The sequence below is a fragment of the Anomaloglossus baeobatrachus genome, chromosome 5, assembly GCF_048569485.1.
Source record: "Anomaloglossus baeobatrachus isolate aAnoBae1 chromosome 5, aAnoBae1.hap1, whole genome shotgun sequence".
Taxonomy (NCBI): domain Eukaryota; kingdom Metazoa; phylum Chordata; class Amphibia; order Anura; family Aromobatidae; genus Anomaloglossus; species Anomaloglossus baeobatrachus.
This window is the reverse complement of record NC_134357.1, coordinates 125,294,568-125,320,179: the sequence shown is the minus strand read 5'-3', so window position 1 is coordinate 125,320,179 and position 25,612 is coordinate 125,294,568. Positions and strand designations below refer to the sequence as shown.

The window sequence follows — 25,612 nt, the reverse complement described above, 5'->3', positions numbered from 1 at the left end:
GCTTCATAGAATTTTAGAACGTAGAGCTGTGAAAATGAAAAAAATTATTTTTACCACAAAAATGTTGCTTTAACCCCAAAGCTTTCATTTTTACAAAGGTAACAGGAGATACTATAATAGATCATACAATTTATTGTACAATTTCTACTAAGCACACCAGTACCCCACATGTGGTTGAAAGCTGTTTTTGATGCACAGTGTTAAGTAGAGAAGGGAAGGAGCACCATATTTGAGTTAAAATTTAGTTGCAATGTCAAATGGCCAGAGCCTCTGGGGTGCCAGAACAGCAGAATCCACCCAAAGTGACCCCATTTTACAAACTGCACCCCTAAATTAATTCATCCAGTAGTGCAATGAGCATATTGACACTATAGGTGTGTCACAACATTTAACATTAAGTAACATTTGGGCAGTGAACAAAAAATAATTACATTTTACCACTAAAATGTTGTATTAACCTTAGATTTCCAATGTTTACATGTTGAATAGGTAAAAAAAGGCCCCATAATGTGTGACACAATTTCTCCTGAATGTTGCAATAACCCACATGTGACTGTATAGTACTGTCTGGCCACACCACAGTGCACAGGAGGGAAGGAGTGCCATTTGATTTTTTGAGCACAGATATTCCTAAAACAGTTTGCGGACTCCATTTACAGAGCCTCTAAATACCAGAACAGAAAAAAATCCCCTCAACTGACCAAATTTTAGGGTGGGGGAAGGGGGCATAGCGTTTTTGAGAGCCTTTGTGTTACCAGTACATATGCAAAGCTTTCTCCTTGAGAGCAGTGAATGTTCCAGTCGACTCAGAAGTGGGATGGTTACAGTGATTATTGCCTCATCGATGCTCACATCTTAATTGAGTCCTCAAAGTTTTGAAGAACCTTACAAGTATCAGACATTAATGCCCATTCATCGATTTTCATATTCAAAGACTGACCGGAATATCAACAGGCATGCTCTAGCTGGTTTTCAACTACTGCCCTTTGCTGCTCACAAAGGCTTGCAAATATGTGTACCTTCACAAGTAGCTCATGTAGATCTGGGTATGTAGCGCCCCTGACTATATTAGGGTGCTACAGGGAACTGCATCCTGTTCCTCAGGAAGCAGGACCCAACTCCCATGGTTGCAGGTTCCCAATAACCGGTGTCACACCATCAGTACTACAAATCCCAACCACACCTCACATCAAACCTTTCAGACACACCAGATGGTCAGACACACCAGGGATGGTCAAGATGGGGTAAGGCCACACACCTAGGGGTCAGGCAGACTAGTGGGAGGGAGGAAGTAGAGGAAGTGAAGAGTCAGTTGAGTGGTAGCCCTCAAAGAGTAAGGAGCTGAGAGTTGTAGCTCCTGGGGAGCGAGACCAAGGTTGGGTCGCAGACGGTGGTCCGGGACCACAGGAGTCGGGGACCGGTGACAGTGGCATTGGAAAGGGTTCGACGGACATAGTCTAGGAGGACTATCGGCATTAGAACCCCAAAAGAACTGACCGGTACCGAGCACAGCGGGGTACAAGACCCTAGGTCAGGAGCAGGTTCAGCCGCCCTGATAATTTTCCCTAAGAGCTCAGAGATTGAAGGCATCAGCACAACACGGGGGATAGGGTTTCCCATAAAAAGCAGCCCAACTGAAATCCCAAGTGCCAGCCATCAAGAGAACAGATGCCCTACATACAGGTAGCGGGGCCCCAACAGCTTCATGCCAAGGGGCCACAACAGACAACTAAAATTGTGCACGAAGATAAGGTCCGGACTATCAAGTGACACCAGTGGGAGCGGACACCTGGACGGGCTCCCTTGTAGAACCTGTGATGCACAGAGCCTTTGGTATATCATCAATGTGAGCGTCTATTTTATAATCCTCATCCTGCACCATGACTACCCACAGTGAGTAACCTGGTTCCCCTTGCACCCTGCACTCCCAAACATCCCACCAAAAATCCCCAGAAGCCGAGGTCTTCCCTACCTGCGGAGGGACTGACACCTTGCTGCTCCAAACCATCTGCCCCGGTACTCCTTCCAGCAACGGCGGTGCTACCATTACTGCAACCTGCAGGTGGCATCACGAACTTCTCCCCTGTAAATATTCCCTTTCCAAGGATCGGAGTGTTGGCCCGGGTCCGGACCCCTTGAGCCACGACCACCCCGGATCCGAGCACCCCGGTCTGCACCGGGGCGGCACAGGTATGTTTTCAGAAACCACTAAACATGTTGCGCATGTGTGCAAGGCAAGGTACTTGTACAAGCTTCAGAGCCGCCACCAGGTTAGGCCATTATCACACAAAACCACACCTGATTAGATTCTGCAGTGAGAGACACAGATCTGTCTGGTCTGTTAGACCTTTCTACAACAACTCTGCAGTGATGAGATGTTTGACACCTAAAGAAATTAGTTTCAGCAGAGCCTGGTACTGCTTAACAGAAGCAGTGCTTCCAGCATGCACAATTCGGAGATGGATGAGGAGTGGGTGCAGGAACTAGTGTAGGAGATGGGGAAAACCCTGACGTAATTAGGCCCCTCTATTCTAGGCATCAGTAGCACGTGTGCCATCCCAGGGTCCAACTCTGTCCCGGCTTCCACAAGGAGCAGCCAGTGTGCAGTTAGGAAAATGTAGCATCCCTGGCCACAAGCACTTGTCCACGTGTCAGTGGTTAAATGTACCTTCCCAATAACAGCTTGGGGAGGGCTTGGGTGTGTAATGGGACATATTATAGTGTAAGGCGGGAACAACACACCAGGAGAAATAGTGGCGTCTGTTGACCAAGTGCCAAGGGAAGGCCACCATAATGAGGTTGCGGGAAGCCTCAGTGAGCACAAGCCTAAACGGCAATATTTCCAGGGCAAGTAGTCTTGAAATGTGCACATTTAGTTTTTGAGCCTGTGGCTGGATGGCTGAGCATTTGCGCTTGCGTTCCGAGGCCTGAGGTACAGGCTAGATACTGCGCTGGGACAAGGAAGTAGACGTAGTTGCTGATGGTGTTTACAAATGTGCAACGACAGGTATAGGGGTAGAGGCATCCACGCCTGCGTCCTGGACAGGGGACTGACCAACACGTACGACAGGGGTAGAGGGAGTGGTGTCACCCGCAGACACCGATTGTGGACCCAGGTGTTCAACCTACCTAGTTAGGTGCTTTGATGATATGTACCCGAGAATGCTGGAGGTGTACAGGCTGGTAGTGGTCAGTCCTCTGCTAATCTAGGTACATCATCCACCTCTTGAAACAGTAATGGCAAAACATATGTCATGGGGATTCGAGCATCACGCCAGAGTACCAGGATACTCAATAAAGTACTGAGCGCGCTCGCCCATCACTAGTAAGGATATAACGCACCCCTCGCACTGCGGAGTCAGTACAGAAGGTGATTGAGGTACAGTGGTCTTACGCTCTGTGCACCTGGCGGTCAGTGTACGGTGTCTGTGCACTCTCCTATGTACGGCCCCCTCTGTTCTATGATTTGTAGCATTCCCGCCGGTCAGAGGCTGAGCACAGCACCATGTACACTCTCAGGTATGATCTGGCCCTGGCGGTCTGTACACATATACAGTGCTTGCCAAAAGTATTGGCACCCCTGCAATTCTGTCAGATAATACTCAGTTTCTTCTTGAAAATGATTGCAATCATAAATTCTTTGGTATTATTATCTTCATTTATTTTGCTTGCAATGAAAAAAAAAACAAAAGAGAATGAAACAAAAATCAAATCATTGATCATTTCACACAAAACTCCAAAAATGGGCCAGACAAAAGTATTGGCACCCTTAGCCTAATACTTGGTTGCACAACCTTTAGCCAAAATAACTGCGAACAACCGCTTCCGGTAACCATCAATGAGTTTCTTACAATGCTCTGCTGGAATTTTAGACCATTCTTCTTTGGCAAACTGCTCCAGGTCCCTGAGATTTGAAAGGCGCCTTCTCCAAACTGCCATTTTCAGATCTCTCCACAGGTGTTCTATGGGATTCAGGTCTCGACTCATTGCTGGTCACTTTAGTAGTCTCCAGTGCTTTCTATCAAACCATTTTCTAGTGCTTTTTGAAGTGTGTTTTGGGTCATTGTCCTGCTGGAAGCCCCATGACCTCTGAGGAAGACCCAGCTTTCTCACACTGGGCCGTACATTATCCTGCAAAACTTGTTGGTAGTCTTCAGACTTCATAATGCCATGCACACGGTCAAGCAGTCCAGTGCCAGAGGCAGCAAAGCAACCCCAAAACATCAGGGAACCTCCGTCATGTTTGACTGTAGGGACCGTGTTCTTTTCTTTGAATGCCTCTTTTTTTTTTCCTGTAAACTCTATGTTGATGGCTTTTCCCAAAAAGCTCTACTTTTGTCTCATCTGACCAGAGAACATTCTTCCAAAACATTTTAGGCTTTCTCAGGTAAGTTTTGGCAAACTCCAGCCTGGCTTTTTTATGTTTCGGGGTAAGAATTGGGGTCTTCCTGGGTATCCTACCATACAGTCTCTTTTCATTCAGACGCCGATGGATAGTATGGGTTGACACTGTTGTACCCTCGAAGTGCAGGGCAGCTTGAACTTGTTTGGATGTTAGTCGAGGTTCTTTATCCACCATCCGCACAATCTTGAGTTGAAATCTCTCGTCAATTTTTCTTCTCCTTCCACATCTAGGGAGGTTAGCCACAGTGCCATGGGCTTTAAACTTCTTAATGACACTGCGCACCGTAGACACAGGAACTTTCAGGTCTTTGGAGATGGACTTGTAGCCTTGAGATTGCTCATTCTTCCTCACAATTTGGATTCTCAAGTCCTCAGACAGTTCTTTGGTCTTCTTTCTTTTCTCCATGCTCAATGTGGTACACACAAGTACACAGGACAAAGGTTGAGTCAACTTTAATCCATGTCAACTGGCTGCAAGTGTGATTTAGTTATTGCCAACACCTGTTAGGTGCCACAGGTAAGTTACAGGTGCTGTTAATTACACAAATGAGAGAAGCATCACATGATTTTTCAAACAGTGCCAATACTTTTGTCCACCCCCTTTTTATGTTTGGTGTGGAATTATATCCAATTTGGCTTTATGACATATTTTTTTTTTTTTCATTGAAGACAAATTAAATAAAGATAGTAATACCAAAGAATTTGTGATTGCAATTATTTTCAAGAAGAAACGGAGTATTATCTGACAGAATTGCAGGGGTGCCAATACTTTTGGCCAGCACTGTATGCTGTCTATGCCCTCCCAGCACTGTGCAGTGTGTGGGCCTCAGGTATGCTCAGGCCCCTGCTGGGGTGAACACGTGTGTGCAGTGTACGCCCTCCCCGCCGGTCAGAGGCTGAGCACACCACCATACAATTTGGGCACTTGGGCCCCACCAGTATGTACACGTATGTGCTGTCTATGTTTTCCCGCTGGCCAGGGGCTCAGCACAGCACCATGCAGTATGTACACCCACAGATACACTTGGGGCCTGCCAGTGTGGATACATGTGTGCTCTGTATTCCCTCCAACTGGTGAGAGGTTGAGCACAGCAGCATGCAGTGCATAAGCTTTCAGGTATGGTCAGGCCCCACCGGTGTGTATGTGTCGCCCACCCGCAGCGGTAGTCGCCCCAGGGACTTCACTCCACCTTCGGTGACGCCATGGGGGCTCCACTTGTTGGTACTTCTGGCCACAGGTATGTCAGGTTTATTTACATAGGAGTCGTGATGCCACTCATGGTTTGTGGTCAGGATTATTGGTGACCGCCACTGCAGGTTTAACGAGCGTATGGGGCTGATGGAGTCTGCAGTCTGGTGGTATGGCCTCCCGTGAGTGAGGCTGGCCCCAGGGGCTCGGGTGTGTATGGAACAACAGGTTCTCAGTCCAAGATGTCTTTCAACTTGTTTACTCATTTTCAGATGTTTTTGTGAGGTAACCCGGGCGATGCTGAGATAAACCAGGTGGAACCAGGTATCCTTTAGGCTGGTCTAAGGGTAACCGTTAACTCGCCTTCCTAGCACTTCTTGTTTCGGATAACCCCTGACTTGAAGTACCGTGGGATTCATCCAGGGAAGTCGCTGCTGCCTTTTCTCCCCTTTTTGGCCCGTTTGCTGGCAGCGTGGACCAAGGAAGATGGCTCCAGGCTCGATCCTCCTTATGGGCCCCCTCGTTGCTGCTGATGCTACTTTCCTGACTGCCACTGCCACCTTAGCCTCCAGCCCCTCCCCTACACCCCTAGCTGAGATGTGGAGGAACGCCCCCTCTTGGGTCTGCCCAAGGGTCCCCTCTAAGGTGTGGGAAACCTGGTTGCTATGTGTCTGTGCGTACACACCCTATTCAGCCTTCAGGATTACCTGGAAGTACTGTCCCAGCATGGGTGCAGTGCTCAGTGGTGCTTGACTAGGTCAGGGGCGCCACATTCCCCCTTGGTTATCAACAGCACAACCTCGGGCTGCAAAGACAAGACAATTTTTAAATACAAACTTTCCCACACAGGGGACACATTTACATTTAAAACATACCAGGTACCATTCCACCACCACCCACCACTCCTGATCCCACCCAGAAACTTCCAGGAGGCAGGTCACCGGTCCCTTTGTTGACCAGGTCTGGGCGATCTGTATCTCAGACCTTTCCTCCTCCAATCTTCCTCTCCTGTGGAGGGTGGCGTAAGGTAGGCCCCATAAACAGGCGTACCAGCTTCCGTGTGTTGGAGAGCAGGCCCCATAAACAGGCGTGCTCCTTTGGCGTTGGAGAGCAGGCCCCATAAACAGGCGTGCTCTCTGGTGTTGGAGAGCCAGGCCCCATAAACAGGCGTGCTCTGAAGTTTGTACCACTGAGGTAACTTTTTACAATGCGAGAGTTTGTGGCTATAGCCAGTTCATAGCCTGTGGTCCATTTTTTTTTTAAATTGCACGTAACCTGGTGCTAAATAAAATCAATACTCAAACAGTTCACACAAAAGTTCTTGTGGGCACATTTTCTTAAACGTTACTGAACCTTCAGAGACACATTTTTTGAAAACATTTTTATACATTTCAAACTAAACAGACTTCCTTCTCTCAAGATAAGGGCTCTTTCTTTCAGTGCTCTGATACCTGTAGGTTGCTTTTTGGGTGTCTGCATTTGCATGATGGGCGTCCACTGGTGGTGGTGACTCTGGGGACCTGGTAGAAGCAGTGGGGGTGGAGTCTGAGCTCCTTAAGGTTTCCTTTGGACATTGAACCATGTCCAAGGCAAACCAGCCTCTCTCCCCCATATGCCTGGTGTGCTCTACCACATCCCCCACATAGAGATCACGACCAGGGTAACCTCGCTGTAGGTGGGTCTGCACATCCCTCCTGGAGACAAAGATCCCCTCCTTCACTCCGGCCTCCACTATAAAGCCCCACCCTGTGCGGCAGTTGAATTACTCCACTACCCCACGGTGGAGGGGAGCTCTGGCCTGGTGCCTGGCCCGCCGCAGGGACTGCTTCTCCTGCAGGTCCCTGGCCTTCACTTGCTCTCTCTCTGGGGTGGGCTTCTCAAGGGGGTATCTGGCCCTCACACGCCGCAGTCCTCTGCGGGCTGGGCTCCGCATCACCATCACCTGGTCATCAGCAGGTAACCAGGTCACATACATGCTGGGGCTATATGCAACCAGGTCTTCCTCCCTGGCAGGGGATGCTGCAACCTCCTCCGGTCATTGGGGGGACAGCAGCGCGACCTCATAGCCTCCCTCTCTCGCAGAGGGTGCTGCGACTTCCTCCGGTCGGCTGGGGATCAGCAATGATGGCTGTAAGGCCTCTTCTCCCTCCCTGATGGAGGGTGCTGCGACCTCTTCCGGTCGTCGGGGGAACAGCAGCGCGACCTCAGGCCCTCCCTCTCTCGCAGAGGGTGCTGTGACCTCCTCCGGTCGGGCGAGTAGCAGCTTTAAGAATGAACCTTCACCAGCCTGGTAGGGCGAGGAATCCCTCTCCAGCGGAGAGGGTGCTGTGACCGCTTCTGGTTGGGATGGCAGCTTGGGAATCAGATACGTCTTCACCAGGTGTGCTGGGAACCAAGCACTCAGTTCTCTCTTTAGCTGCAAGAATACTGGGTCCGCTTCAGGTTGGGACGCGGGACCCGGTTCCTCAGTCGGCGACTGGGGCGCTGTGACCACTTCTGGTCGGGCAACTGGGACAGGAGGAGGCATTGCGGCCTGGTCTGGCCGGGTCAGAAGGCGTTACGGCCTGGTCTGGCCGGGTCAGAAGGCGTTGCGGCCTGGTCTGGTCTGGCCGGGACAGGAAGCGTTGCGGCCTGGTCTGGTCTGGCCGGGACAGGAGGCGCTGCGGCCTGGTCTGGTCTGGACAGGAGGCGTTGCGGCCTGGTCTGGTCACGGGCGTCGCACCGGGTGTCGCACTGGACGTCGCACCGGACATCACATCAGGCATCGCACTGTACATCACATCAGGCATCGCACCGGGCATCGCATCAGGCCTCGCACCGGCCTCTGGTGACAACGTCGGTGGGGTCAGCATACCCAGTCGTGCAGGGGCAGTTGTAGACTCACTCAGATCCGTACTGGAGACATCCCGCAGCATGGTCACCACTGCCGACAACGACTCCAGTTGAGCGTGGGCGGTACTTCCAGGTGGGCCTCGCTGTACCAACAACCACAGGTTTTTAATTGCCATTATCATCTCCTTCTTCCAAGCGGCTTTCTCTTGCCTGCGCCGCTCTTCCATACCGTCGGCAATTCTTCCCACTTCTGCCTCCAGTTCCACTGCGGTCATGGGCCTGGTCCATCCCTGCTCTCCCTGGTCACCTCCTGCAGACACCATCTTCTCTCTGTCGTCGCTCATTAGGTTCTGATCACACTGGAGTCTTAAGCCCGCTTTACACACTGCAATGTATCTTACAATGTGTCGGAGGGGTCACGTCGTAAGTGACGCACATCCGGCATCGTAAGGTACATTGCAGTGACAGGTATGTGCGATTGCGATTGAACGGTAAAACGTTCATCGCACGCACATCGTTCATTTCTCTAGAATTGAACGTCAGATTGTTCATCGTACCCGGGGTAGCACACATCGCAGTGTGTGACACCCCGGGAACGATGAACAGATCTTACCTGTGTCCTTCGGCTCCCGGCCAGCAATGCGGAAGGAGGTGGGCGGGATGTTTACGTCCCGCTCAGCTCAGCCCCTCCGCTTCTATTGGCCGGCTGCCGCGTGACGTCGGTGTGACGCCGAACGTCCCTCCCACTCCAGTAAGTGGATGTTCGCCGCCCACAGTGAGGTCGTATGGACGGGTAAGTACATGTGACGGGGGTTAAGCGTTTGTGTGGCACACTCAACAAATTGAACGTGCCGCACATACGATGGGGCGGTTACGATCGCATAAAATATCGTATGCTGGATCGTAAGGTGTAAAGCAGGCTTTAGTTTCGTTTCTGGTTGTTCTTCTCCCTTTGGACTGGGATGTCCCCGCAGTCCGGGGACAGATGCGCCCACATCTTCTCTGTTCACTCCGCCAGAGTGCTCCCTCCAAGCTGGGGCAGCCACACCTCTTTGTGGAAGGTTACTTTTCTTCTGCGCGGGCTGAAGCTTCTGAAATCGCGCGCTTTTAACAGCAACAAAATGGCGACGGTTCAAATTTTTCCATCGGACCGCTGAGGCGCACTGTCACCTGTCTTAAAAGGTCTAGTCCTTATCCTGTTCGTGACGCCAGAAAAGCTATGTGTAGCCCACCCGCAGCGGTAGCCGCCCCAGGGACTTCACTCCACCTTCGGGGACGCCACGGGGGCTCCACTTGTTGGCACTTCTGGCCACAGGTATGTCAGGTTTATTTACATAGGAGTCGTAACGCCACTCACAGTTTGCGGTCAGGGTTATTGGTGACCGCCACTGCAGGTTTAACGAGCGTCTGGGGCTGCTGGAGTCTGCAGTCTGGTGGTATGGCCTCCCGTGAGGCTGGCCCCAGGGGCTCGGGTGTGTGTGGAACAACAGGTCCCAGAATAACTCAGTATAAGATGTTTTTCAACTTGTTTACTCACTTTCAGATGTTTTTGTGAGGTACCCGGGCGATGCTGAGATAAACCAGGTGGAACCAGGTATCCTTTAGGCTGGTCTAAGGGTAACCGTTAAAGGGAACCTGTCAGCAGAAATTTTGCACTAAACCTAAAAGATTCCCCCTCTGCAGCTCATGGGCTGTATTCTAGCAAGATTCCTGTTGTTATTGTGCCCCCTTTTAGACCAAAATAAATACTTTATAAAGTGGTACCTTTTCCTATGCAAATCTTGTTAATCGTACATGGGAGCGGGCTCTCTGGTATCCGTTATCCTGCCTCCTGCCGCTTTACGCCGTCCCCCATCGCTCAATTTCATACTTCAGGACGCCGCCCAGTGCACCCGAGGTCTCGCGCATGCGCCGTGCCACTCAAGAGGGACTGCACTGTGCACAGTGTGACCGCTGGTGACGTGTTGCACAGGCGTGAGATTATGGGTGGCGCTGTGATTTTCATCAGCAAGTACCCGCCCATAATCTCGTGCCCGCGCTTTCCCTTCTGCCTCGACCGTTCTGCGCAAGCGCTGGCCAGATGAATCACGTCACCTCTTACGAAGATGGGAAAGAGGTGACGTGGGGTCATCTGGCCAGCGCTTGCGCAGAACGGTGGAGGCAGAGGGGAAAGCGCGGGCACGAGATTATGGGCGGGTACTTGCTGATGAAAATCACAGTGCCGCCCATAATCTCACGCCTGCGCAACACGTCACCAGTGGTCACACTGTTCACAGTGCTCAGTCCCGCGAGAGTGGCACGGCGCATGTGTGAGACATCGGGCGGCGTCCTGAAGTATGAAATTGAGCGATGGGGGACGGTGTAAAGCAGCAGGAGGCAGGATAACGGACAGAGAGCCCGCTCCCATGTACGATTAACAAGATTTGCATAGGAAAAGGTACCACTTTATAAAGTATTTATTTTGGTCTAAAAGGGGGCACAATAACAATAGGAACCTTGCTAGAATGCAGCCCAGGAGCTGCAGAAGGGGAAACTTTTAGGTTTAGTGCAAAATTTCTGCTGACAGGTTCCCTTTAACTCACCTCCCTAGCACTTCTTGTTTCGGATAACCCCTGACTTGAAGTACCGTGGGATTCATCCAGGGAAGTCGCTGCTGCCTTTTCTCCCCCTTTTTGGCCCTATTGCTGGCAGCGTGGACCAAGGAAGATGGCTCCAGACTCGATCCTCCTTATGGGCCCCCTCGCTGCTGATACTTGGACTCTAGTTGGTTGGTGTGCGACTTGTGGTTCCCCCCCACTGACAGGTTTAGCAGACCAAATAAATGGACATCTACTCTAGGGACCTGTTCCCTGTGCGTGCCTAGTCACCAGGAGTCTCCGTACTCGACCAGCTGACTTCCTCAGCGTCTTTCTGACCGACTTGCTGGTAAACGTTCTCCCCCGCTACTACAGGTGCAGGGTCTGACTAGCGTGTCCGCGCACGTCTCTCCCCTCCGGCCACTTTCTGCGCTTCTCCACTTCAGACTGGCTAACGCTTCCTACTTTCCTGACAGCCACTGCCACCTTAGCTTCTAGCCCCTGCCCTACACCCCTAGCTGAGATGTGGAGGAACGCCCCCTCTTGGGTCTGCCCAAGGGTCCCCTCTAAGGTGTGGGAGGCCTGGCTGCTATGTGTCTGTGCGTACACACCCTATTCCAGCCTTCAGGATTACCTGGAAGTACTGTCCCAGTATGGGTGCAGTACTCAGTGGTGCCTGACCAGGTCAGGGGCGCCACATGTACACATATGTGCTATGTATGCCCTCCCTGCAGGTCAGAGGCTGAGCACAGCCCTGTGGAGTGTGTACATCCTCAGGTATACTCAGGCCCCACCGGTGAGTATATGTGCTATGTGTATACCCTCTCACTGGTCAGGGGCTGAGCTCTGCACTGTGCATACAGTTAGGTGTGCTTGGCCCCTGCCGGTATACATGTATCTGTGCTGGGTATGCCCTCTGGTCAGTCAGAGCCCGAGCACAGCACCGTGCAGTATATACGCCCTCAGGTATGCTCGGGCCCCGCCGGTGTACATGTATGTGCTGTGCATGCCCTCCCGCAGGTCAGAGGCTGAGCACAGCACCGTGCAGTATATACGCCCTCAGGTATGCTCGGGCCCCGCCGGTGTACATGTATGTGCTGTGCATGCCCTCCCGCAGGTCAGAGGCTGAGCACAGCACTGTGCAGTATATACGCCCTCAGGTATGCTCGGCCCCGCCGGTGTACATGTATGTGCTGTGCATGCCCTCTCGCAGGTCAGAGACTGAGCACAGCACCGTGCAGTATATACGCCCTCAGGTATGCTCGGGCCCCGCCGGTGTACATGTATGTGCTGTGCATGCCCTCCCGCAGGTCAGAGGCTGAGCACAGCACCGTGCAGTATATACGCCCTCAGGTATGCTCGGGCCCCGCCGGTGTACATGTATGTGCTGTGCATGCCCTCCCGCAGGTCAGAGGCTGAGCACAGCACCGTGCAGTATATACGCCCTCAGGTATGCTCGGGCCCCGCCGGTGTACATGTATGTGCTGGGTATGCCCTCCCGCAGGTCAGAGGCTGAGCACAGCACTGTGCAGTATATACGCCCTCAGGTATGCTCGGCCCCGCCGGTGTACATGTATGTGCTGTGCATGCCCTCTCGCAGGTCAGAGGCTGAGCACAGCACCGTGCGGGTTGCCGGTGCAGCAGACATGTGCGCCTCTCTCCGCCCGCGCCGCTCTGTGCACACTGGTGTCCCCGGCGGTCAGTGACTGAGCGGGGGGCGGAGCTGAGCCCCGGGGCGGGCTTAGGCTGGAGGCGGGGCCTCGTGGAGGCGGGGGCCGCTGTTATTGTTGCCGCGCTGTGAGCTGGAGCCGCCGCTGCTGCCTGGTTGGCGGAGGCCGGGAGACGAGAAGAACCGGTCCTCGGACACTGACAGAAGCAGGGGCGGGAAGAGAAGGGGTCACCGGGGCGGAGAACCCGAGGAGACACTACCGGAGGGGGGAGGGGATCTCTCCATCAACTTCCTGCCTTCTGAGATTTGCTTTCCCGGATCTTGTGCTGCTCGTACGGAGCCCTGGAGCAGGCGGAGGTCCGGACTCGCCGCAGGTAATACCCGAGCAGCGGGTGCTGACGTCCGGGGAGAGGCGGAGGAGTGGGCACAGCAGACCTGCCGCTCTGGATGTAGCGGAGCTGGCCGTACGGAGATAGCAGAGCCGAGCTTGTCACTAGCAGTAATGGATGTAGCAGAGCCGAGCTTGTCACTAGCAGTAATGGATGTAGCAGAGCCGAGCTTGTCAGTAGCAGTAATGGATGTAGCAGAGACGAGCTTGTCACTAGCAGTAATGCATGTAGCAGAGACGAGCTTGTCACTAGCAGTAATGGATGTAGCAGAGACGAGCTTGTCACTAGCAGTAATGGAGGTAGCAGAGCCGAGCTTGTCACTAGCAGTAATGGATGTAGCAGAGCCGAGCTTGTCACTAGCAGTAATGGATGTAGCAGAGCCGAGCTTGTCACTAGCAGTAATGGAGGTAGCAGAGCCGAGCTTGTCACTAGCAGTAATGGATGTAGCAGAGCCGAGCTTGTCACTAGCAGTAATGGATGTAGCAGAGCCGAGCTTGTCACTAGCAGTAATGGAGGTAGCAGAGCCCGGCTTGTCACTAGCACTTATGGCTGTAGTAGAACTTGTCATTAGAATTTAAAGATGTAGCAGAGCTAAGCTTGTCACTAGCAATAATGAATGTAGCAGAGCTTGTGACTAGCACTTGTGGATGTAGCAGAGCAGAGCTAACTTGTGACTAACACTTCTGGATGTAGCAGAGCTTGTCACTAGCATTTATAGAGGTAGCAGAGCTGAGCTTGTTACTAGCACTCATGTATGTTGCAGAGCTTGTCATTAGAATTTGAGGATGTAGTAGAGTTAAGCTTGTCACTTGCAGTAATGGATGTTGCAGAGCCGAGTTTGCCACTAGCACTTATGTATATAGCAATGCTGACTTTGTCACTAGCACTTGTGGATGTAGCAGAGCCGAACTTGTCACTAGTACTTCTGGATGTAGCAGAGCCTTGCTTAGCTCACCTCACAGACATCACAAGGTGCTAATTAGTAGATTGAGCTCTGCTGCATGGTGAGGGGTCATCTGAGCTGGTGGCCCCTCACCACAGGTCATGTTACATGGCCACATGAAGCCAATCCTGATTTAGGAGAATGAAGGTGTCCGTGACCCCTGGGAGCCGGGCACAGATGTGGCGTGTGATGTGCGCTGTCCGGCCCCATAGTAGTGACCGGGCACAGATGTGGCGTGTGATGTGCGCTGTCCGGCCCCATAGTAGTGACCGGGCACAGATGTGGCGTGTGATGTGCGCTGTCCGGCCCCATAGTAGTGACCGGGCACAGATGTGGCGTGTGATGTGCGCTGTCCGGCCCCATAGTAGTGACCGGGCACAGATGTGGCGTGTGATGTGCGCTGTCCGGCCCATAGTAGTGACCGGGCACAGATGTGGCGTGTGATGTGCGCTGTCCGGCCCATAGTAGTGACCGGGCACAGATGTGGCGTGTGATGTGCGCTGTCCGGCCCCATAGTAGTGACCGGGCACAGATGTGGCGTGTGATGTGCGCTGTCCGGCCCCATAGTAGTGACCGGGCACAGATGTGGCGTGTGATGTGCGCTGTCCGGCCCCATAGTAGTGACCGGGCACAGATGTGGCGTGTGATGTCCGCTGTCCGCCCCATAGTAGTGACCGGGCACAGATGTGGCGTGTGATGTGCGCTGTCCGGCCCCATAGTAGTGACCGGGCACAGATGTGGCGTGTGATGTGCGCTGTCCGGCCCCATAGTAGTGACCGGGCACAGATGTGGCGTGTGCTGTGCGCTGTCCGGCCCCATAGTAGTGACCGGGCACAGATGTGGCGTGTGATGTGCGCTGTACGGCCCCATAGTAGTGACCGGGCACAGATGTGGCGTGTGATGTGCGCTGTACGGCCCCATAGTAGTGACCGGGCACAGATGTGGCGTGTGATGTGCGCTGTCCGGCCCATAGTAGTGACCGGGCACAGATGTGGCGTGTGATGTGCGCTGTCCGGCCCCATAGTAGTGACCGGGCACAGATGTGGCGTGTGATGTGCGCTGTACGGCCCCATAGTAGTGACCGGGCACAGATGTGGCGTGTGATGTGCGCTGTCCGCCCCATAGTAGTGACCGGGCACAGATGTGGCGTGTGATGTCCGCTGTCCGCCCCATAGTAGTGACCGGGCACAGATGTGGCGTGTGATGTGCGCTGTCCGGCCCCATAGTAGTGACCGGGCACAGATGTGGCGTGTGATGTGCGCTGTCCGGCCCCATAGTAGTGACCGGACACAGATGTGGCGTGTGATGTGCGCTGTCCGGCCCATAGTAGTGACCGGGCACAGATGTGGCGTGTGATGTGCGCTGTCCGGCCCCATAGTAGTGACCGGGCACAGATGTGGCGTGTGATGTACGCTGTCCGGCCCCATAGTAGTGACCGGGCACAGATGTGGCGTGTGATGTGCGCTGTCCGGCCCATAGTAGTGACCGGGCACAGATGTGGCGTGTGATGTGCGCTGTCCGGCCCCATAGTAGTGACCGGGCACAGATGTGGCGTGTGATGTGCGCTGTCCGGCCCATAGTAGTGACCGGGCACAGATGTGGCGTGTGATGTGCGCTGTCCGGCCCATAGTAGTGACCGGGCACAGATGTGGCGTGTGATGTACGCTGTCCGGCCCCATAGTAGTGACCGGGCACAGATGTGGCGTGTGATGTGCGCTGTCCGGCCCATAGTAGTGACCGGGCACAGATGTGGCGTGTGATGTGCGCTGTCCGGCCCCATAGTAGTGACCGGGCACAGATGTGGCGTGTGATGTGCGCTGTCCGGCCCATAGTAGTGACCGGGCACAGATGTGGCGTGTGATGTGCGCTGTCCGGCCCCATAGTAGTGACCGGGCACAGATGTGGCGTGTGATGTGCGCTGTCCGGCCCCATAGTAGTGACCGGGCACAGATGTGGCGTGTGATGTGCGCTGTCCGGCCCCATAGTAGTGACCGGCACTGACTGTGACATTTCTCTTCTTGCAGTTCCAGAAATCTGGTGTCCATATAATCTAGATGTGAGGCTGCAGAATGTGACCCTCGGGGGATTCTCCCTGCTCTTGTGTGTGGTGGAGACTCGGACACCATGGATTCAGACTCTTACATTAGCACCGTGCCCCTTGTTATAAGCGGGCGGCTGTTATCACATTCCTGTAGAGTTCCCCTTTAAGGTAACGGTAGTCACAGCAGCGGACATACTTTCTGTTTCTCCCCGGTCATTGTCGCTGTATGTAACGTGCCGGTAATTCTGCAGCGTGGCACAGGGCAGCTCTACCTTTGGAAACTCTTGGGTTGTCTGTAAAGTTTCATTGGTGATAGTAATGAGATCAGAAATAAACCCGTAAATTGCAAGAAAACAAAGTTTCCATCTGTAAGGTTGTCCGGGGTAAGTCGGGTACAGCCGCCATGGGGCATAGGGTAGAGGAGGTATGGGATCAGTGCGGTGTTGTGCCGCAGATTTAGGGATGATGGTGGAATCTTTAAAGAGCATGAGCGTGGTAAGGAACATGCCTGCGCAGTAGAGTGCAGTGGGTGACGGCTGACAATCGTGCATTAAAATGAGCAAAATCCAGGTTATACTGAATCTTATGTCAGTCATTTAAATCTTTGCTCTTTCCAGGCATAGGAGTCCAGTGGGCGGTCTTATTAATGATTGAAAGCTGTGATCCAGTGAGTAGGACCGCCCACCGGACTCCTAAGCCATGAATGAGCTGGGATCTTTTCCCATAAACCTATATATCATTCTGCTCCGCTCCTCCTACTCTATAGGCTCCATGTACACAGGGCACAGAGCGGCATAGTGAGCACTATATATGCTCCGCAGTGCTCTGCTATAGGCGCCCTACTAGCGGCACTCGCAGGGTGTCAGAGGGGAGTATGACTTTGTGCCCTCTCTGGGATATCACTTCTGCACATAAAACACAATATCTTAGGCATTCATTAGGTAATTGCTTATAGTTTCCTTCCCGACTGTAGGGGTTAATCTGCTGTGAAGTCAGGGCTTTGGTTTAATGTGCGGCTGGTGGAGGCCCTGGAGCACATTCTTCTGGATAAAGAAATACCAGACTTGTGAAGGTTGTCAGCCGCAGTCAGAAGTGGGAACAAGAAGGAGACGACGGCTGAGCATCCCCAGTGATGTGGAGAACCTGGGTCTTGTGCCGCCCGTGTATGACACATCCGCGCTGCGTGTTTACATACTAGTGTGCCATGACATGTTTGTACATGATGTGACATCTAGGCAGATGCTGTTGTGCATTAATACGTTTCAGCTGTCACTGCTATATTATAGTATAACGAAGATTGATATACCTGAATATAATGAAGAGTACGGATATACAGTATTGGACAGGGTATATACCCTACACTATGTACATAGTGTACTGGAAGTGGCCAGGGCTGTATATGGGCGGAGGTGACCGGAGCTGGGTGTAGGGCACGCCGGAGGTGGCCGGAGCTTTATATGGGGTATACAGTACGCCAGGGCTGTATATGGAGCATGCTGGAGGTGGCCGGAGCTTTGTATGGAGTACGCCAGGGCAGTGTATGGGGCATGCCGGAGGTGACCGGAGCTGGGTATGGGGCACACCAAAGGTGACCGGAGCTGGGTATGGGGCATGCCGGAGGTAACCAGAGCTGGGTCTGGGGCACGCTGGAGGTGGCCGGAGCTTTATATAGGATACGCAGTACGCCCAGGCTGTATATGGGGCATGCCGGAGGTGTCCGGCACTTTATATGGGGTACGCCGGGGCTGTATATGGGGCACGCCGGAGGTGACCTGAGCTGGGTATGGGGCACGCTGGGGCTGTATATGGGGCATTCTGGAGGTAACCGGAGTTGGGTATGGGGCATGCTGGAGGTGGCTGGAGCTGGGTATGGGGCATGCTGGAGGTGGCTGGAGCTGGGTATGGGGCACACCAGAGGTAGTTGGGGCTGTGTATGAGGCACTCTGGAGGTAGCAGTGACTGCACATATGGGGCACACGGGAGGTGATCGAAGCTGCGTATGGGGCACGCCAGAGGTGACCGGGGCTGCATATTGAGGGTACTTTGGAGGTGGCCAGGGCTGCGTATTGGGGGCACCCTGGAGACTCACAACACCTGTGAGCTGTCATGGTTGACACTTTGCTGTTGCGCTGGGAAGTTCCCTTTGTCCTAGAGAGTCACTGCCAACCTGTTTTGGGTGGATCCCAAGTCTTGTAGGCGTCTAGTGTACTAGTAAGTTGTGCTACAGTGCGTAAGACAACAAACACAGCTTGTAATGTCACATTGTATCTGTATTGTGTCCGGCCCATAAACAGAAGTTGTATGTGATGGAAGTCATGTAGCCATCCTGGCAGATCGCGGATTCACTCCTGTATTCGGGTACTGTTCTGGGTCCGGCCGGTCAGGCTCGATTGTTTCTCACACGGGTGTTCGGACCCTATTTGTAGCTGTGTTCCCGAGCACGGTCATGTGTCATTGCCAGGTTAGTTTTGGAGACGTCTTCTACCAGTGGAGCTCATCGTATACAGGGAATTGTAATTCCTTTCGAGTCTGACACCGTGAAATGCTATGGGGGCCGCACTGCACAGATCCATTTTTCAGCTGAGGATACTATAGCACTCGTCTTCCCTGATTCATAATATTCAGGGCCGAAGACTAGAAATATTGATATTCTGGAGGCCATTTACTTGTTTTGCACACTGTACCACAAAGTAGTAGTCGGCCAGTTTTGTCCTCCTGGGCTGTGCAGCACGGGGTCCTGGGTTCACACATCTGTTAGGCATTTCCATGTTTTGCCCGTGCTCACGTTGGATTTCTTTAGGTGCGCTGCTTTCCTCCATCCTTCAGAAAACAGCAGTATACAATCTGAGGTGGAGGAAAGAAGTCAAATAATTGTCCCCGGTCACAGCACCTGGTTTCATAATCGGAGGAATGAATGGGATGTGGCGTTCTGTACGGTAGTCCCCGAGATCTTCATGAAGGCAGGATGGTCGGGTTTCTCAGAATAGGCATTTTTTTTAGCCACATTTACATTGTCTGTAATTAGAGCCAGAGCAGAAAACACCGTTTGATAAATTAACGTAACTTGGTGTCGTCTTCTACATCACTTGTCTAGTTTGTTTGCTGCATGTGAGCTCTCCTTCCGAGGGATATGATCACGTCTTAAGGGTGATTTGCGACATCGCTACTGATATATCGTTGGGGTCACGGTGTTTGTGACGCACATCCGGTGCCGTTATCGACATTGCAGCGTGTGACACCAATGAGCGACGATCAAAGAGTGCAAATGCGTGAAAAATCGTTGCTCGTTGACACGTCGTTCATTTCCTTAATATCGTTGCTGCTGCAGGTACGATGTTGGTCGTCGTTCCTGCGGCAGCACACATCGCTACGTGTGACACCACAGGAACGACGAACATCTCCTTACCTTGCACCCACCGGCAATGAGGAAGGAAGGAGTTGGGCGGGATATTACGTCCCGCTCATCTCCGCCCCTCCGCTTCTATTGGATGGCTGCCGTGTGACGCCGCACGAACCGCCACCTTAGAAAGGAGGCAGATCGCCGGCCAGAGCAGGGAAGGTAAGTCCGTGTGACGGGTGTAAGCGATGTTGTGCGCCACGGGCAGTGATTTGCCAGTGTTGCACAACTGACAGGGGAGGGTGCGATCGCTAGCGATATCGGTACTGATATCGCAGCGTGTAAAGTACCCTTTAGATTTAATTTGCACATAATTACTGCTGAATCCACCATTAGAGGTCCAGAAACTGCCCACTGTCAGATTTGCAGTGTGAACGCTGTTCTCATTCAGTGGGACGAATCCTCAGAGTTTTTTGTGCTGAATCTGCATAAATAAAAAGCAAAGTATATAGAAAAACATCCAGCACCAGAACAGGAATCCAACCAGGAAGGAGAATAAAAAAGTTTTTTCGTTTATTCAGATCATAAAGTTAAAAAATACATACAAAACTAAAAATATGACCGAAAGCTGACATGTTTCGGACCCTCATACGAGTAAGGACTATGTTCTAGGGTCCGAAACATGTCAGGTTTTGGCCATGTTTTTTAATGTTGTATGTATTTTTTAACATTATGATCTGAATAAATGAAAAACCTTTTTTCTTCATCTTCCTGGTTGGATTCCTGTTCTGGTGCTGGATGTTTTTCTACATACTTTGAATTCTGTTCCCCCGGACCTCCAACCTGGTGATGCTCCGTGCAGCAGACATTTTTTGATATTCAAGGCATACAACGGTAAGCTGAATACTTTTTTTGTTTTATGGTTTTATAAATAGAAAGCATAGTTTATTATCACTGCAAAAAACGTTTCTACAGCTCGACAAAAAGAAAAGAAAGCCGTTACATGCGTGGAAAACTTATTGTCATCATGACAAAATCTGTCCGATCCGACGCTTGTGATTGGGCGTTAGAGTGCAATGAAATTGTGCAGATATAATGTGCACACGTCACAAGTCTCATCCACAAGTCACAGGTGATGTAGTTTTCAGATCCAGTATTTTCTCTTCTGTCGCTGATATTCACCATGAATTTTACCTGCTTCAATATATAAGGGGTCATATCTGCCGTCAATCTGAGATGCAACGTGTGAATTAGCTGCGTTCTTTATTCACTACATGTGGACTTGCTTTAAGGCTATGTTCACACGTTGCTTTTTTGCTGCGTTTTTTTTGCATTTTTTTTTTCATGAGCATACTAAAAGCTGCATTTTACAGTACCAGCAAAAGCTGAGACTTCAGAAATCTCATCCACACACATTTGACTTGTTTTTTTTTCCTGTCTGAAATTGAAAGCTGCTGCGTTTTTGAAAGAAGCAGCGTGTCATTTCTTTCCGACTTTTTTTTTCAGCTTGTTTTCACCATTGAAAGAAATGAGAGAGTGCAAATCCTGCTTTTTGGAAGCAGTTTTTTTTTTTTTTTTTATTATTGCCAAAAGAAGAGGTTTTGCTGTGGTAAAAAAACATATATATGAACATATCCTTAAGCGGGCTTTACTTGCTACGAGATCGCTACAGCGATCTCGTTGGAGGTCACGGATTTTGCGATGCACCTCCGGCCGCTGTAGCGATCTCGTTGTGTGTGACTCCTAGGAGCGATTTTGGATCATTGCAAAAACGTCCAAAATCGCTCCTCGTTGACATGGGGGTCCTCTCCCAATTATCGCTGCTGTCGCTTGGGCGAAGTTGATCCTCGTCCCTGCGGCAGCACACATCGCTACGTGTGATGCCGCAGGAACGAGGAGCCTCTCCTTACCTGCCACACACCAGCAATGAGGAAGGAAGAAGGTGGGCGGGATGTTCGTCCCGCTCATCTCCGCCCTTCCACTTTGATTGGGCGGCCGCTTAGTGACGTCGCTGTGACGCCAAGCGAACCTCCCCCTTAGAAAGGAGGCGGTTTGCCGGTCACAGCGACGTCGCTAGGCAGGTAAGTACGTGTGACGCTGCTGTAGCGATAATGTTCGCTGTGGCAGCGATCTTCACATATCGGCATAACGATAATGGCGGGTGCTATCACGCTCGACATCGCTAGCATCAGCTAGCGATGTCGCAGCATGTAAAGCCACCCTTAGTGCTAAAAGTCATAATTTGACATGTCTCTGTGCTCCAGGTTGGATGAATTAGGCTGTGTTCACATGTTAGTTTTTTTTTTTTGCAGAAAAAAAAACAACATCTTTGCAGTAAAAAAAAAGCTGCTTCTTAAAAGCAGATTTTTTGCGGCGTTTGAGGTGTCCTTTGTGTACAGTACATGTTTAAAGGGAATCTGTCACCAGGTTTTTACTATCTAGTCTTACAGCAGTATAATGTGGGGCAGAGATCCTGATTCCAGCGATGTCTCTTACTGGGCTGCTTAATGTAGTTTGGTAAAATCACTGTATAATTAGCAGTAGATTATCATTAGAGGACTACTTGGCATGCTGCTACGCAGCCCAGCATATTCATGAGCTTTGTATAACTGCTAGATCTGCAGCAGAGAAACCACTGGTTTTATAAAAATGACAGCAAACAGCTCAGTAAGTGACACATCGCTGGAATCAGGGTCTCTGTCTCTACATTATGCTGCTCTCAGATGGGGGAGCAAAAACCTGGTGACAGATTCCCTTTAAATAAAGTTAGCTTCATCCACCAGTAAAGAAGCAAATATTGCAGTTTTGTTTTTGCACGTTCTCATTGCTTTCAATTAACATGCTGCTTCTTTCAAAAATGCCGCAGCTTTCCATTTCAGTCAGGAAACAAAAAAAATTGTGTGCATGAGATTCTGAAATCTCATAGCTTTTGCTTGTGCTGTAAAAAGCAGCATTTACGTTGCATAAACGTCATGAAAAAACGCTGCAAAAAAACCCGCAAAGTATGAACATAGTTTTAGATCTGTCATACCCGTACATGCACATGACGTTTTCCCTGGTGGAGCGTACGCAGGCTGGATACAGTAGGCGAGAGGGACTGACCTTGTACTGCCTGATGTCGCCGTACATCGCCGTGTTCACTCCACAGACCCGATCAATGGTATTGTTGCTAATGTATGAAGTATTGTGGCCATTCCAGTGACTTATTACACACATTGCTTTTTATAGGTGACGGTAGTTTTTTTTACCCTGCGTAATATTTTAATTTTGTAAGTATTATCTACCGCAAAGTTACTGTCATAAAAAGAATAAGTCTCTGCCAGAAATATTTCCACCTCCCAATTTCCGAAGGATCAGCTTTAATTTGAAGATACTCATTTACCATTCCTAAGCTTGTATAGCGCCATCATATTCAGCAGCGCCTTACAGACATCATCACTGTTCCCATTGGGGATCACAATCTAAGGCTATGCGCGCACACTGCTGATTTACCGCGGATTTTACCGCAGATTTGCTGCAGAAAATGTGTCTAACGTTTCTGCAGTCAATCCCCAGCAAAACCTATGGATATAAAAAAAAATGCTGTGCGCACACTGTTTTTTTTTTTTTTTGTTTTTTTTTTCGGTGCGGAATTAATGTGCCTGTCACTTCTTCTCCACAGGTACCTGTGGTTTTCGCCATAGATAATGGTAAAAAACCGCAGGGACCAACCTGCGGAATAACCGTGGCAAATCTGCGGCAAAACCGAATGCGGATTTCGTTGCGGTTTTGGTTCGTTTTTTTTACCGCAGGTGCGTGATTCTTTAACAGGGTCCAGATTTGCCTTGAGAAAAAGTCACTTTCTAGTGCGCACATGGCCTAAATTCTTCATCAATATGTCTTTGGAGAGTGTGAGGAAATCCTTGCAAACATGAAGAGCACATAGACACTCCTTGCAGATGTTGTTCTTGGTGGGATTTGAACCCAGGACCCCTGCGCTGCAACCACTGAGCCACCATCTGTAGACAGATCCAGCAGCCTCTTGTATTTTAGAAATGTTTCATGCTCTCCCATGCCAAATCTTTGTTAGTGAAGTGGCAGGCTATGAAAGCTGGCAGCTGAAAACTTCCTTCTGACAGTTTCTTGCCTGTGGCCGGTTTTATTTCCAAGCGCCACATCCTCGTGACTCTCGCCATTCTGCTGCACTGCTATCTCCTGACATCGCCCACCAATCACCGTGCGTTCTGATGAAGGTTCACGTTTGAGGGCCGAAACGTATATATATATATATTTTTTTTTTTTTATCATTATTTTGGATCACCATTAAAATCTTTTAAATTTACCACCACTTTGAGGGCCGAGTTTATTCTACATATTTCAATCACATTAGTCCCAAGCTTCGTGCTCAGTAATGTGCTTGAGCTTTGCTACTTACATCCTATGGGTTTCTGCAGGGTAAATGTGGGAATATAATCTACACACGACCACTGTTTACAAACCCACTACACTAATGGGGAGCGGATGATGTGGCTAAAGTCATTTCTTTGTAAATTGCCTATTGTCTTTCAGGAAAATTCTTATCTGATAAATTTGTGCTCTGCCCGCGGCCGCACTCCTATTCTACTCATCTGTCCTGTCCAGCTAAATATACTGCATAGTGATCTGACGGCGGATTTTACTCCTGTGTTACCATTTCTTCTAGCTTGCTTCTCTTTCCTTTTGTATGAAGCAGTAAATTGTGTTTAGATGGAATTGGTTCTATTCTCACTGGTCTTTATCCTGCTAAGATTCGTGCACATGGCTATATACAGATCCAAGCCGTACGCATCTGCAGTAGGGGACACTGGATGATCTGTGACATACCCAGTGTCCCTTTATAACTTATTTTTATTGTTTTTTATTTTCATAATACTGGGGGCTGACAGAATATATTCTATGTGGCACAGTGTTTTGTTGTATTAACATGTGCATGAAGGCTCATTCGCATAGTAAAATATCCTCTTTTAGGATATTGTTGAATAGCAAATGCCATTCATTGGCACCATCTAACCTCTTGTTCCTTCAATGGCCAGTACTGAGTATATCGTCTTAAGGACTTCTATTCTGTTAAATAAATAAAATATGTATATATGGCCTGTCATTTTATTTTATTTTATTTTAGCATTTTAGTTCCTTGAAAAATTGACATGTCAAACACCCTTGGCGAGGTGGCCAGTCCTAAACTCATGCTTTCTCATAGATCCTCTGCTGTCATTAGAATTGTCTTTTTCTTACCGTTGCATCCTTTGATGGCAAGTGGTGTGCATCTGTTCAGTTCCCTTATCTGGTTAGTTTTGTACTTTAACACTAGAAGTCCGAGAAATTTCGAGCTCCCCCTGAAGTCCCAAAAGAGGGTCAAATGACCCTTAAGGTACCATCACACATAATGAGATCGCTAGCCAGATCGCAGCTGAGTCACGGTTTCTGTGACGCAGTAGCGATCCCGTTAGCGATCTTATGTGTGACACCTACCAGCGATCAGGCCCCTGCTGTGAGATCTCTAGTCATTGCAGAATGGTCCAGGCCATTTTCTTCAAAGGCGATGTCCTGCTGGGCAGGTCACATCGCTGTGTTTGACACTGTGTGACAGGGTCACAGCGACTGCAGAGATCGTTATACAGGTCGCTACTGTGACTTGTATCGTTCCTGCATCGCTGGTAAGATCTGACTGTGTGACATCTCACCAGCGACCTCCCAGCGACTTACCAGCAATCCCTATCAGGTCGCATCGTTTTCGGGATCGCTGGTAAGTCGTTGTGTGTGACTGGGCCTTTAAGCTGGTGTCACACATAACGACGACGACAATGACGTCGCTGCTACGTCACCATTTTCTGTGACGTTGCAGCGACGTCCCGTCGCTGTCGCTGTGTGTGACATCCAGCAACGACCTGGCCCCTGCTGTGAGGTCGCCGGTCGTTGCTGAATGTCCAGCTTCATTTTTTGGTCGTCACTCTCCCGCTGTGACACACACATCGCTGTGTGTGACAGCGAGAGAGGGACGAAATGAAGCGAGCAGGAGCCGGCACTGGCAGCTGCGGTAATCTGTAACCAGCGTAAACATCGGGTAACCAAGGGAAGACCTTTCCCTGGTTACCCGATGTTTACGCTGGTTACCAGCCTCCGCTCTTGCTGCCAGTGCTGGCTCCTGCACTGTGACATGTGGCTGCAGTACGCATCGGGTAATTAACCCGATGTATACTGTAGCAAGGAGCCA

The 25,612-nt window shown here is 50.7% G+C and overlaps 1 protein-coding gene across 2 annotated transcripts in view; it reads left to right on the top strand.

The window, feature by feature from the left end:
- The first annotated feature begins 12,805 nt into the window (after positions 1-12,805).
- NDST2 (N-deacetylase and N-sulfotransferase 2) overlaps positions 12,806-25,612 on the top strand; it is a 195,906-nt gene continuing 183,099 nt past the window's right edge. The window contains exon 1 of one of the 2 annotated variants that reach the window (XM_075348849.1): positions 12,806-13,044. The gene's annotated coding sequence lies outside the window, so the exon portion shown is untranslated. The remainder of the gene's footprint in view (positions 13,045-25,612) is intronic. The other variant, XM_075348850.1, reaches the window with a different exon arrangement.